At 32.7% G+C, this 15,638-nt stretch overlaps 1 protein-coding gene across 1 annotated transcript in view; it reads left to right on the forward strand.

Moving 5' to 3' along the window:
- The window catches only part of LOC126773856 (BMP and activin membrane-bound inhibitor homolog), a 59,084-nt gene that overhangs the window by 26,350 nt on the left and 17,096 nt on the right, over positions 1-15,638 (forward strand). The gene's annotated exons all lie outside the window — the stretch shown is intronic.

Consider the following 15,638-nt stretch of genomic DNA (forward strand, 5'->3'; position numbering starts at 1 on the left):
TAGTTTTATTTCACGGCTCGTGTTACGTACTCCTATATCTGTAATTGTCCGCAACGTTGGCGCCACCGGTCTTTGGCTGTTTGCCACTGTAATATCGCAATGTCCACCTGATGCACATTATCATTTACACTGGCAATACGTGTACAATAAAATTTAACACTAATTTTTAAACGTGTTGAAAGCATTCGAGAATTTCAAACATCGTAACTAAGAAACTGGAGCATTCGCTTTAGAATTTATTATCTGTTGAAAGTGCGCTGTGATTGTTTATCATTCCCGACTTTCGGTTTAAATCACCTATTTCTAAACAAGCGTAAGTCATGTCGCGTTCGAGGCATATTTTTGCTTGATACATAGCAATCGTCGGATATCAATGACATCGGTAATATCTACATCTCGTGACGGCTCAGATCGCGATATGCACTTGGCGCGCCGCCACGGCTGACCTCACCGCGCGCCGTTTTTGGCGCCATCACAGCGATGAAGTCCATCACCGTTGACGTGCCAAATCGCGATCACGAAAATTTTATCGATATTTCAAACACTACACTATGAGTTGCATAAATAAATAAAGTACAGATATTAATAAATAAGAATTAATGTCTGGTAGAATAGTCTTGTGACTCATAAGTTTATGCGCACATATCGTGTTTACAATTATTTAATTCGCGTTTAACGCTAGGTACAAATGTGGGGGCATAGGCCAGTTGTCAGGCTCGTAAATTCGTCTGTATGTCTGTCACTCGACTGTAGCTAATGCGTTTTGATTGTGAAACGTTTTCGTTGTTAGTTGTCGGAACGATTATTTGTATTTATTCTTGTATGAATTATTTAGACCTGGCTTTAACAACTAATTTAATTGTTATACCATTTCAATTGAATATTAAAGTGCATGTTTGTGAGCACTTTGTGTGTCTCGGAAAACAGCTTTATCTGCTTTCCAAGTTACGAGAGTACTCACTTCCAACTACCAGACTTCGGGAATTTCCAAATAAAAAACCGGGTCAATAAAAGTATCTTTTTATTGGCCGGCCCGGAGTTTGAACCCAGGACCCCGCGATCTTCAGCCTTATATCTAGCCACTCGAACAACGGGGCCATCAACTTTTTTATCACTGTTTATATATTTTAGTACTGTCAGAACTAATTATAGATCAGTTTTTTTACGAACGTGCCGCTTCAAATGCCCTTAATTGCGATGCTCGTTTTTGGGGTCAAGATAGATCAAGTGTGGTCAGAGATGATTATTGATGAACGTTTTTAATGTCATCGTATAAGTGGTGAAAATTATGACCTAAATATGTATCTACAATACAAATGGTAGACTGAATTATTTTGATTAATTGTGTAAACAGATATTTGACCTTTTTTAACATTTTACTAGAATGATATTATGATAAAGCCGAGATGACCCAGTGGTAAGAACGCGTGAATGTTTACCGATGATCGTTGGTTCAAACCCGGACTTTTATGAATTTTCATGTGCTTAATTTGTGATTATAATTCATCACGTGCTTTAAACGTGGAAAACATTGTGAGGAAACCTGCATGTGTCTAATTACACTAAAATTCTGCGTGTGTCACATGTGTATTCCACTAACCCGCATTGGAGCATTGTGGTGGAATAAGCTTCAAACCTTCTCCTCAAAAAAGGGAAAGGAGGTCTTTAGCGCAGCAGTGGGACATTCACAGGCTGTTACGGTACGGTAGAATGATATGAAAAAAATAATTAAGAAATATATACGTTTGCTTGCGTATATCATTGATTAGCTACACTTAAACTATGACAATAGTTATATATTTAAATTGATATTTTTTATCTACTTCAACTAGTAAATTCTAAGATTGATGAATTCCAAGATCAATACTACAAACTTTTCAGCTTAATATAATAATGTAGATTACAGGTAAATTTCTATTTGTTTGATTTAAGTATGTATTCACAAAAGAAAAGTAGTATATCACTTGTCTGGTTTCCATAGCACAAGCTTTGTATAAGCTTAATTTGGGATCAGATGGCCGTGTGTGAAAAATGTCCCAGGATGTTATTATTATTATTATTTAAAGTATTAACAAAAACTAACCTAGCCTCACTGCTGAACAAAAGCGTAGTCTGCTTATAAAAAGAAACTTTAGAGCTCATTTAACCACAGCGGATTGCTTGATATCTGTATACGTATGCATGTGTCAGAAAAACAAATGAAAATACAATAATGCTTGCTCGTATTTGAACTTGGAACGCGTAATCATCGTTTAAGATTCACGTGTTCTTACTAAGAAACCATTCGCCCATATTACGTCTCGTAACGCGTGTAAAAACTTTAAATTGAATACAATTCGTTGACCATAATTGCTAGACGCTCATAAAATATACTCTAGATCTTATTATCTATAATTATGTTGCCGTAATTCGTTTAATGTGTTTAAAACAATGTCGTCCATTTTTCATCGCCCACTCGATCCATTATTTTATTCGGAACATTAACATTACAAATTTGACTTCAGGATTAATGTATTTGCAATTCGTATGATTTATGGTAACAATATCAAAACAATACGAAACTGTTTCAAGGCAAAAATGAGTGTATTGCCTTAGTTATAAAGATCACTATCCCGTAATGCGTTATTGAACATACTTTATAATAATAATATATGCTAATATTATAAATGCAAATGTGAGTTTGTTTTTTTTGTTTGTAACGCATTCACGCCTAAACCAATTAACTTTTCTTTCACCAATGGAAAGTTACATTATCAGCGAGTAACAAAGTCTTCATTTTGTCCCCGTATTCCCACGGAAACGGAAACTACGCGGGTGAAACCGCGGGCAAAACACTAGTATAAGTATAAAAAAGATTATATTTATTTTACTTTAACAAATCTTTATGATTTCCTTATTATGATTTGAATACTTTAAGTAGTTTAAAGTGTTTTTAATAATCAATATATATGTAATACAGACTACGGGCTGCTACTGAGAATTTTCTGACAGAAAAACCCAATAACTTCTTATTGGCCCGACCTGGGAATTGAACACAGGACCTCCGGGTCTACGGCCACTAGACTAACGAGGCAGTCACTTATAATACAATGCATTTATATGTTATTTATACATTGTATTTTATTATATTGTGACAAAATAAATAAAGAAAGATATAAAATATTGATACAAAATATCATACACTCGATATAATTGTGTTCACCGTCATTTTACAAGCATTAAATACATCAGAACTAGTTATATTTATGTTATTATCTGTCATTATGTACCCGCAAAGATATCGGCCCTTTTTCCGCTTTAACATTACTATAATCGGCGAGTCAGAACTCGGAACATATGTCTCAGAACAGAATTAACAGACCGACATCCGTCGATTAAAACTCGATTTGAAACCGAAATCGGTTTCGAAAATTAATACCCAGGTAGCCTCGAGCTGTTCCAATTTTGAGCAAATTACATATTTCATGATACAAATTTGGAGTTCTCATAGGAAAAGTTAAGTTTGTATAATTTACTTGATTTGTACTTGATTGACCTATGTCACAAAGCCACGGCAGAAATTTAATCTATCTACTGTTAAGTTTTTCATAATAATTATGTTGTAAGCAATAAATACGAATATAGATTAATTGGTTGTTATAAACTTAAAAATATATATTCATAAGAAATATTTGCCTCGAGCAGATACCCAAAGCATGGTCATTGAAAGTACTGTCGTCATTTTGTTAGTATTAATTATAGCTTATATTATATTAAAATCAAATGAAATATTTCTTAACACGATCGTCGCTTTAAGCCTTTCGGTTCGAAAATTTATAGCTAAACGTAAGACTTTCCAATTAATCTTAGATACCGGTCGAAAGCGTAAAAACACGAAAGGAATGCGCACCGTTTAATGTCAATTAGCGAACGCTAGCATGCATCTGCATACTTTAAAAATACCATTTGAATTGAATCCTATTACACAGGTAATAAGAAATAAATTTCGGCAAAACTATCCAGTATCGGCTCCGTCTAGACAGCTCTTATTGCAACGCCATAACAGATAAAATGAATGTGGCTTATTCAAGCATCTCTACCAATTAGATTTTTTTTTCGTAAATGATAAAAAGTTGATCTCGTGCGCTAAATTGGTCCCGTGTATTTGTAACGTCAATAATTACAAGGTGTTTTAAAATTCTAAGATAAGTCGTTTGATTAAAAAAAAATCTATTAAAAAAATCCTTTTTCATAACGACCAAATTGATTGAAGCTACATAACTTTAAATACTTAAAAATGTATTTAATGACATATCACAAACATATATAATTGTAAGTTATAAAAGGCAAAGCAATCAATTGTTATATAGGTTAAAATATACTTGACAAGTTACTAAAGAATTTTATTAATCTAAAAAACTTCATGGACAAAAAATGAGATCACCAAAGCAGGAAAAATATACAAACAAATTACCGAATTGAAAACTATAAATTTAGAAATAAAAGAAATCTCTCAACTGACCTGGATTGTTAATTTATTATCGTAAACTTTAAGCAAATATTATATCAATCAAGGACATGAACGAAAAGTAATGAATGTATTTAAATAGCCAAACACGCATCAAAATCTTTAAAATCACTCACGCAAGCGCCATCGTCGACTGAGTATCTTATTAAGTAAAATCGTGCTGGGAACATACATTTCAAAACAAAAAGACGTAAAATATCTTTAAAATAATACATTAGGTTTGAAATTATTTCATTTTAGAACAATGACGAAATAATTTAATTTGATTGAAATCATTATCCCGTTCATTTAAGTTATTGTTGTATGTACTTTTCCATTGAAGCCAGCCTCGTTAACAGCATGTGGCGACTTTTTGACATCTCTATGTATCCGTCCGTCAATAGCATAATGGGGTTCAGTATAAGTGGAATAACATGTTCTACATCCTGGCATTATAGGTCTTATTCTATCTCTCATATGAGTCCCTGTTTCCAATCAAAATATATATTCCTTATTTAAATCCCAAACTACATACATACTCCTATAATAATATAAGTTTGCAAATGATTAGTTTTTTATCTTTGTTCTTTAATTTTTTTTTTTTAATTTTTGATAATATTTACACTGCGTTGAATACATGCCTCGTTTTCGGCTTAGCCTTCATGGACGTTAAAACTATTTCGATCGTAAGTTCTAAATGGGCGGCTACCCTATAATCAGCGGTCCCTTGCCGAAGCGCTCCGAGTTGATTACAGACAAAACACTACTTCGTTAGTCCGTCAAATCATAGACCGTATTAATGGCTGGTCGTGAAACGATTTCATGTCATTTTCGACTGCATTTTTGTTTTTATAGAGTTAATTGTCTGTGAACGGATGAAAAATAATTGTGTTCGATTTTTAAACTGACTTTTAAGACAGCAGCAACGCATTTTGCATCCATAATATATATGAATTTAATTTCTGATTTTGACGATTTTAACTCGATATATAATAAATTTAATAATATTGCCTGCGAAACCAGCTTATGTATATGAATAGTTTATAACAAGAGATTAAAAATAAAGAATGTATCGAAATAACGGATCAACTAAGTCAGACATTCCACGTGTAGCCGGTGAGACTTAACAAGCGCGGTGCAGCTGCTTTGGCGCCACATATGAACCACCTGCGTTTATAATTCGCTATTTTTTATTTTACTATTAACCAATTAACCGACGCTTTATAACTAGAACCTTTAATTTAATTCACTTGTATGGTTTATTGGCAGGAAAAATGGTTACATATATCCGATATGAATTCGCTTTACAGTTCTTTTCTGTCGTCTAAGTGTTACTTTGTGACTCTGATCCGGTTTTTAGCCTCGATCATGAAGTCCTGATTAGAAAACTCAGCGCATACCTTCAGAAAAACTACTTGTTATGATCGGGAAGCAATATAATATGTTCAGACCAGTTTCGAGATGCTATCTCTTAGAATGCTTGCTCCGTCCGGCTTCAGATGCTGACGGCTACTAAATCAATTGACAATAACGGATTTTTGATAAACTAGCTCCCTTAGTAAATCAAAATACAACTCTATAGTACAAGATATAATGAAACCGGACAATGTATGAGGTATGTTTGAAGAAATTTCTAATCCCGTTAGATCATATTTATCGTAAGTCGTTTTTGATACAAAAGTAATTTTCGTTTATTAAAATTAAATATAGAAACGGAGTAATAACCAGTAAGCACGTTCAAAATGATAATAATAATAATATCTTGGGACATTATTCACACACGGCCATCTGATCCCAAATTAAGGTTGTACAAAGCTTGTGCTATGGAAACCAGACAACTGATATACTACATATACTACTTTTCTTTTTGTAAATACATACTTATATAGATAATTAGACCCAGACTCAGGACAAACAGACATGTTCATGCACATAAATGTCTGTCCTGAGTGGGAATCAAATCCACGACCTTCGGCGTGAAAGGCAGGTATCATCTACCAACCATGCCAACCGGCTCAAAAAATGAATGAATAATTATTTTATGAACAAAGAAAGCAATTTGATGGCATTGAAATAGCATGTAAAAAGTAAAAATAAACGATGACGGTAATTTTATACCTCCAACTCTTCCGAGGCCTAGCTGCGGGCTTCATTATAAGATAACAACCCATTATACTATTACATGAAACTGCCGTCAATGAGCAGTTTTATTAGGAAGCGACTGTATATTGAATAAATCTAGTTTAAGAAATACTGTTTATTGCGAAGGAGACACTAACAAAACCACCTACGAGCGCACTAAAAATAAAATCCTATAATTAATAATGAAATCCCACAATTGAATGTAATTTTGACTTGTAAATAATGTTTGTAATATAATATAGCTGTATTATAAATATCGTGTTCAGTTTGCGAGAATATAACATTTTGTAAGTTTAATTTTAAGTACATAGTTTTTGTTTGAATAAAGTATAAACGTACGTCGTGACTAAGAAAATACTGGCGCAATTTAATTTAATAACGAGCAAAAACATCCGAACAAAATGCGTTTAAATTACAGAGTCGTTTAAAAACCTTCGGTAAATAGTCATTCAGTTGAGTAAAATAAATAAACCACGATCTGTGGCCTGTCGGCGCGTTGTCGAGCTATACACCGATAATTGCCGATCTTTGCCGAAGGAACGCGAAGTATACCCACTGATTGCACAAGATTGCACCCAATTTGCTACAAGTAAACACTGTTACATACTGTAATATCGGCCATTTCTTTTTAACCGCTAAACGTCCTGTGCGGCGCGTAATATGATGGTTGTCGTGGTTACCGGCAATTTTCTTAATGGTCACGATTTTAATATTCTTCAAACATATTACTTTATTTACAGAGGAGTCAATTTCTTTATGCATTTATTAGTTTGCAAAATCTTTTTCATTATTTGAATATAGAACGGTAATAGCGTTGTGAAACGCAATGAGAACACACTAAATATCGATGAAGCTATGTCAATAGCAATTTCAAAATAGCTTGCCTATATAGCCTTGTTACAATTCATCAAGGAATCGTAATGGGAGGGTTTGCAATAAAAATAGTTAAAAATCTGTACCGACTGGCTCTCCCGCTGCGTTCGGGCCACACATTTCTTAGTCGGCTTCGGTAGGCGTTTCACTTGATTCCATATTTGTTTGAAATAATTTATTGGTTTCATCTATTTTATACTTTTCATTTAATTTTTGATTTTAATTATTTTTACTTTATATGTAACGTTATCACTCGTTCGTGCACGATCAGATCCTTAATGTAGTTCGTGAATTCAAGTGTTTTGTATCAAAAATATAAAAATCAGCAGGAACACCGCCCAATATCTGTTAGAAAATTAACATCAAGTCAAGCTCAATTTTTACTCACTGTATTCTCGTATTAATAATAATTAATATAATTCTTTAGGACTCAAGGGTTAGACAGTAAACTATATCGTTTAAAAAATAAAACTTCGTGTAATGACGAAACGAACTTCCAGTGCAAAGGATCATACATATATAACAGTAACAGTAACAGCCTGTTAATGTCCCACTGCTGGGCTAAGGCCTCCTCTCCCTTTTTTGAGGAGAAGGTCATATATGTATGTATATATATTAAAATTGTACTTTCCATAAGAGCGTATTAATAACTAATTATTTTCTTTATTTCTTTAGTTCTTTTGCTGTTTCTATGGTAACCATTGTATATTAAGACGAAACTTTAATTTTGTATATAAAAGCTTGTTTTTAAAAAGGTTTTTTTTCTATTATTTTTTTTTTTAGTTAGAACGAATAGTGAAATAGTATATAATACTATTGATCAAATAAATACACTCTCAAAATTAAATAACTAAGCCGAGGTCTACGTGAAATGCAAACATCACTCATTTGTGTTTATAAATTAATCTTCATCTCATAATTCAATATAATATTTTGTTATATGTTTGTATCATTTCCTAGTTATTCAATTGCTTTTTTTTATTTTGTCATTATATTTTATAATTAAGTCAGTATTAGAAAATTTTACTTCGATATTTTTTTAAACAAAACATTGCACCCTTTTAATAAGCTAACCGTTTATGTAAGCTTGTAACTCGTTCTCTTCAATACTCTTAAAATATTTGTTCATGAGTACGAGTATGTCTTTACCATCGGTTGTGTTTATGATACCGCTTACGAGCCACTTTGTTAGAAAACTTGTTAAATGATTCTACTTATTTGTAAAAAATGAAGCCTATTTGAATTCTAGAATCAACAATTTCAAAATATGCTAAAGTAAAAAAGTAAATAATTAGACTCAAAAGTCCTTTCTTTTGAGTCCAACTAATGGCCGTGGAAGTTCTGCGACGCGTCAACCAGAAACGGCAACTTTTGGAGACTGTCAAGAAGAGAAAAGTTGCATATCTCGGACACATGCTCAGACATGAAAGATATGAACATAAAGAGTATATAATATAATAAATAAATAAATAGCGTTAAAGAATATTACGAACGAAACAAAACGTCTTTTTAGTCATATGTTTAAAAACGTCCAAAATTCCGTCGGTAATTACAGTCTTTGATCAAATATCGAAATAACATAAAACTTATATTGAATAAGTAAATTAGATTGGAATTTTAATTATATTTAATTGCCTAACAACTAATACGTTATAGAAATAAATTATAATTAATTCAAAGAATATATTATATAAGAAGTATCGTTAATTTTTTAATATATTCATTAAATGTATTTAGGTCTGATAAAAATTTTGTGTTTATATTTTTTATAATATTCATCTGCTTTTTTTTAATTTTATTACATATAAATTATTAAAAACACCTTGAATCAACATATCAGGCAAATAAATATTTTCATAAAAAAAGTAGGTCTTAAGTAAATAATAAAATATGTAACCGTTTGAAATCACACGTAACTGCACTGGGAATTTTATTAGTACCCGTCTAAAATTATAAAAACACATGGGAATCCAATATTTTATGATAAATTATGTTACAAACTATCATTGGTGGTCATGTCAGTGACCCCACAGAATTAAACACGCTAAACCATAACAGCTCTATCACAAAGTATTAAAGTCCATTATTGCGTATATTTATGTAAAACAGCTGCACAGCTAAGGTTGTGATTAATATAATCTCCTTATAAATAACCGAGAATACTGAATATATTGTAATTCTAATCATTAATCGTACAAGAAAGTATAATTAATGTATTAATTTATTTAACACTACGAGTATAGTGAAAACGGCCATGTAGTATTTGAAATTTGTGTAGGCTATTAAATTTAATAGTAAGACACGGCACTCAGTACATTATGCGTTTTCAGCGCGAAACGACTTTCTAATCTCAAAAAAAGTAAAGACTATATCCTATTCCAATCGAAGAAGTTTATAAACAAACGTTACATTTTCATATTTTATGCTATTATATTAATAGCGATGCTATATTATACATTCCAAAAAGTTCTTCAATAATATACGTTTATTTGTAATACAAATTCAAATTCCATTCAACTACTTATACATCCACTTCAATTTTACTTTCAAAGTTTCCATAATAATTTCGCCGACATCCAAAACGGGATTTTTTCGCGAATCCATAATGAATATCATATATTATTCAAAATGTCGACCAATGATTCGCAATTCAATGTCAAAGTTTATTTCTCTTTATTCCTCTTGTGGTTGGAATAGGCTATACATTTTCTGTCCTGGTGTGACTAATGGATGACTCTTTAAATGAGCTGTAAATTTCACAAAACTGTTTTTTAGAAAACCAATGAAATCAAATTGAAATTAATGTATTCTACTTTAAGTTTGACGAGTCGGTTGGCGTGGTTGGTAGATTTTTGAGAGACTTGCCCTTTAGCCCAAGGTTGTTGTTTTCGATTTCCACCCAGGACAGACATTTGTGAACATGTCTGTTTGTCCTGAGTCTGGGTGTAATTGTCTTTATAAGTATGTATAACGAAAGAACAATAGTATATGTAGTATATCAGTTGTCCGGTTTCCATAGTACAAGCTCTGCTTAGTTTGGGATCAGGCCAAGTTGTCGCATTGCATCAATAAAAAAAACATTATATTTGTCATTTAAAAAAATAAGACATAGTAAGATACAATTGAACCAAATTCATTTAAATTTACAATAACAAAACATTAGTTAATATATTACGTATACATACATACATTCAATCTGTAATATTAAACAGTCGTGTTAACTTATATTTGAATTACAAAAAGCAAACTGACTTTATCCATTAAATCCTTGCTATTTACATCGCATATTGATTGCATTTGAATGCGCTTGCGCATCGAGTACGCTGTGAAGGAGCTCTCAAGTGAAGAATATGAATAGGGTTTCCAGTTTAACAATAAGAAATGAAGAATTTGAATAATCGTTCATTACAAATATAAGTAATTTTCTATTTATTACAACTGCGTAAAAGTATTTTTTCGGCTTCTTATTTTGATAATTTTTACGTTTTGCTTTCATTTAGCATCTCATGTACTTTAAGAATTATATTGTGAGCGTATTTAATTTTACTGCTTTTATATTTAAGAGGTTAATTTAAATTATCTTTGTGTGCCATTTATTGTTAATAGACTTAAAAAAGTGAGCTTATTAATTAATCGTCACTTTTTTTTTTAGGAAATCGAATGCAGGAATTTGAATAGAAATGCCCATTACGTTCAAAACAAGTCTTAAGAAAATTTAATCTGTCTTAGATCATTGAATAGGAAATTAACATTAAAACACTATAAACCAAGTTAATTTCTAATCACTAACAGCCCTGAATGCAAATCTTCCATAATTGTAAATTCCTTTGAACGTACCGCAAAGTAAATATTCTCGAATGTTCTGGACATTTGTTTCTCGCTTAAATGCCCCGAGAAGCCGTTGAGGGTAGAGCTAATGTTTACTGGCATGCCAAATCTTGGCGTGCATCGCCTAGTGTCGGTAGACTAGCAACGACGTAAGATGAAATGTTTCATGTTTCACAACTTGTTCATTATTGTTTGCTTTTATTATATTTTATATTGGAATCAAATAATAGTAAATGATGTATTTTGACAATTAAAAAAAAAAATCGGAGGTTAATTTTAAATTTTCCCTAAAAATTATCTATTTTTGAAGATCTTTCTGAGCTCCTCTTTCAGATGACAAACTTTATAAAATAAATGAATATATAAACTTTACCAGTGTTAATCATGTTTAGTTTTCATTATCGAAGAAAAGGTTATATATTGAACTAAATTTTAAGCCTTTATGTCAACTCATGACATTTCTGGGTCCGTTTATTAATTTTAGCCTTCACTCATAAGTTGTGTTCACGTTGTTATCATTGGGATATTTTTAACAATATCGGACGCATGGCAACCATGTCGTGTAATTGATTTTGTCGCGTAACAATTTTTCTAAACCGTTATAGTCATTATATATTAATAAGTGTTGATAATTAATAGTTTTAAGTTACGCTCGAATTAAATAAAGAAAATAAATCAAGGAATAATGAAAATGCTTAATATCAATGTCAAAGATATTAAATAACGAATTTGCTTGCCCACTTTTAGTATGTACTATCTTCTTTTAAGTCTAATATATTATAGGAGGTATATCTTTTATCAAGTCCATTGCGTATTGGCAATATCTTTCAAATGAAAGCTCGGTTAGTGAACGACGGCAAGCAGAAGCTCAGTGAATTCCCCGTTCACATTCCAGTTGAGAGTTCTTACCAACTATCTATTGCATCTTGAGGATCGAGTGCATTCCATTCTACTTTAAATATACATGAGTGCTAGAACTATTTTTATTAATCGCATACTTAAATACATCAATCGCATACCCATTTATCTATTGTTAACTGTGTAACATTGGTAGTATGTGACTTTTATAGATCTAGTTGCACTGTAAAAACATATATAACAAATAACTAGTAAATAAATCACAATAACCCATGTCAAGGCAAGGCGCTTATTCTCGGAGGCACTCGTAATGTTTTTTCACGATCTAATTAAACTGATTGAAAGCCAAGCTCCGGATAAGAGCGGAATGCGGTCGATGTCGAAATATCGATTTGGCTTTTTGTGCCGCGTTACGTTGCTTTATATGTCTATGTGTCGATGAACCGAAAGGGCCCAAACTCTCCAAATGCATTAATTCACACATCAAAACATGAAATCGTTTACCACCTGCGCCTGTTTACACCTAAGAAAATGTTTACTTATGCGACTGTCACGTATCTTTCGACAAATATTTACACAATAAATTGAAACGGTGAATCAAATACAAACATGCTCGAAACCGCATACAAAGCCTGTGTTTATGGAAAGCCAGAAGCGGCACGCGCGTAATCAATGAACGCTGAACATTAGATGACAGGATTGTTATGATTTAAAGCTGCTATTGAGAGCTAAACGAGGCTCATTGTCAACATGACATTTACCGGCGCCCACACAATCGGGAAGGGTTATCTTGAATCGTCCGTTTAAAAAAATAAGCAGCTTTAAAAGGTTGCGTCGAGTTCAGGTAGTCAGCCGTCAATGTCCTATTGTGGCTTAACGAAGCGATGAACGCTTGATTGTCAGACAGGTGGCGCTCAATTTGTTGGCTCGCTTCCTTATATTTGCAGTTTTAGAAGTTCGTCGAACGCGTCTCATTATTCAAATATTATTCGTGTGGCGTGAAAGCGCTTCGATAACCTCGACAACGACGGGACGTGAACGGAATAACTGATAATTGTACAAGTGGATCCTGTACTAGAATTTATATGCGCACAAATTTAGTACCTAAACAAAGTTACATAAAGACGAGAAACGTTAAGCAAATATTCGAGAAGCGGATAGACTAGCTCATTTCCATTGCATGGATGCGAAAGCGACACTTCAGCTAAACCAACGTTAATCAAACCGCTAGGATTACATCACAGCACATCCTACTTTCTGAATGTTATAATAAACGTTGTTAGCTTGTTTTCTTAGGAAGTATGCGCATCGAGATCGCTTACGCAGAGTCTATGTGTAATAACGGTTTCTCTTTATTGCCAAGCATTTCGATGATGTGGAACATCACTATCTATTTATTATATCGCTTCTATCAGAAAATTGCTGTTGTTCCTGTTATTTAATGGTAATATTTTAAACGATGCTATACAACTACAAGCGAATTATGCATAATTTCCTTACAACTAAAGTGGCACACAATGAAGCTGGTCCTAAAATTTATTACCATAAAGTAATGTGATTTGTCAATGTACAGGCGGTGTTATAAAAGCAATTTAAAGAGATATCATGGTTAGATAACACAAACGCTACTCGACCTACATCGCTACAGTATGTGCAGTGTGCACACTAAAATAGGTAAACAAATAAATTAAAAAATATTAAAATGCTTTGGATTTGTTTCGTTAAACTAATTAAATTACTAAAACTTAATTAGTTATAAGTACATTGTATTTTAAAATAACCAACTATGATGTCAAATAATAAAAAGGCTCATTGGAATGAGTCTCATTAAATATAAGTTGCGTAATGAAAACGCCGTTATTAAATCCGGGACTATTTTAAAATGCCTACGGTCCAATGAATTGCTAGCGCTGCTAGTTCTGCAATAGATAATTGCGCTGCGACGACATATATTATCGAAGATAATTCACAGTGCAATTAGATGAATCGTGATTTAAACGATGCAGGTGATAAACCAGCTAGCCAATAGAAATTCAGATAATGAAACAGTTCAACCATTTATCCAGGCGTCAAAGCGGCTAGTTCCATATCTAACTGGAACGAATTTCGATCTCTTGGTTTTACTTCTGCATCCACAAATTTCTCCTAGGAACAGCTTCGAGGATAAATTTTATAAGTTTTCATTTTAAATTATAAAACCATCTAACTTGTCTACCCATATAAAATTTGTAAAAATATTTCTAAAAAAGGATTCGAATATACAAACGCTAAAATAAACATTTTTATACGACGGGCGGGGTTTTCGCTATGTCGTAAATTTAATTGAGCACCGGTGAACGTTCCGCAAATCGACACGTTATGATGATACCTCTTATGTTATTCAAATATCGGAATGCCAACAAGGCCGGTGTACAGCCTTGCTTTTTCCGCGTCATCCAATCAGCTCATAGCCAGTTATGGTGACTCCAATCAGAATAGCGAAACCGGCTCCGGCTCGCGCCACAAATGTTATTAGCGTAATAAAGTACTAGATAAAACTTGGTCCGACAGCGTGTGAACGTCGAGAGAAAGCTGTTGTCGCAACATTAGTAACCTTATTACTAACCGATAATTCTGACGTCTCCAAAATTTGGTACTTTGATTACGTTATATATAGTTTTAAAACGATAAATATTTTCATAATATACGTTAATGACGAGCATCGTTAAAAAGTTAATTGAATTTGATACTAAATGATGTGTTGTGAGACATGAATATTTATCTTCAATACAAGGAAACCTTACCATGCCTCCGGCGATTTTATCTGAAATAGTAAACTATTTGTGCAAAGTAAAGCGCTATCGTGTTCTGAATCTTAATTGAATATCCCATCTGAGATGAGCGAGTACTCTTAAGAAATAGTAACAGAACTCGATCCTGAAATCATTGCGTCCTTATTTAATGAAATTGAAGAGACGTTGCAAGTAAAGCGATGGTATTTATCTTGTTCTTATGATCTCGGCCGACGCGGGCGCGGTGAGCCTTCATGCGAACATTTCAATCGCGATTTAAGAATACCGGCTCCTGATGCGATCGGGTTTTTTCGTGTATAATAAACACATCTTCATTTTTATTGGTAGTCGCTATTGACTTTACAAATCACGGTTGTTAAATATAATTCTTTTTGTTATAAGAGTTACATAAAAGAACTTTATCGTAGTTCAAGCAAATAAAAAAGTAAACTATAAAAACGAAATTACAAGGTTAAAAACGCTATAATGTCAACTATGATTATGAGGACAATTAATGTTTTAGTAAAACTATAAGTAAAGTAGCGTCAGTTATTCCTCGTGGAATATATAATTTTACTAAATTCACAGAAAATAATATAAAACAACCGCTTACATCCGTGAAAATGCGTATTCCGAGCAAATTCACCGTGAAGATGCGCTAGCGTCGTATTAAAATAAAG

This window comes from Nymphalis io, chromosome 15 (assembly GCF_905147045.1).
Source record: "Nymphalis io chromosome 15, ilAglIoxx1.1, whole genome shotgun sequence".
Lineage (NCBI taxonomy): Eukaryota > Metazoa > Arthropoda > Insecta > Lepidoptera > Nymphalidae > Nymphalis > Nymphalis io.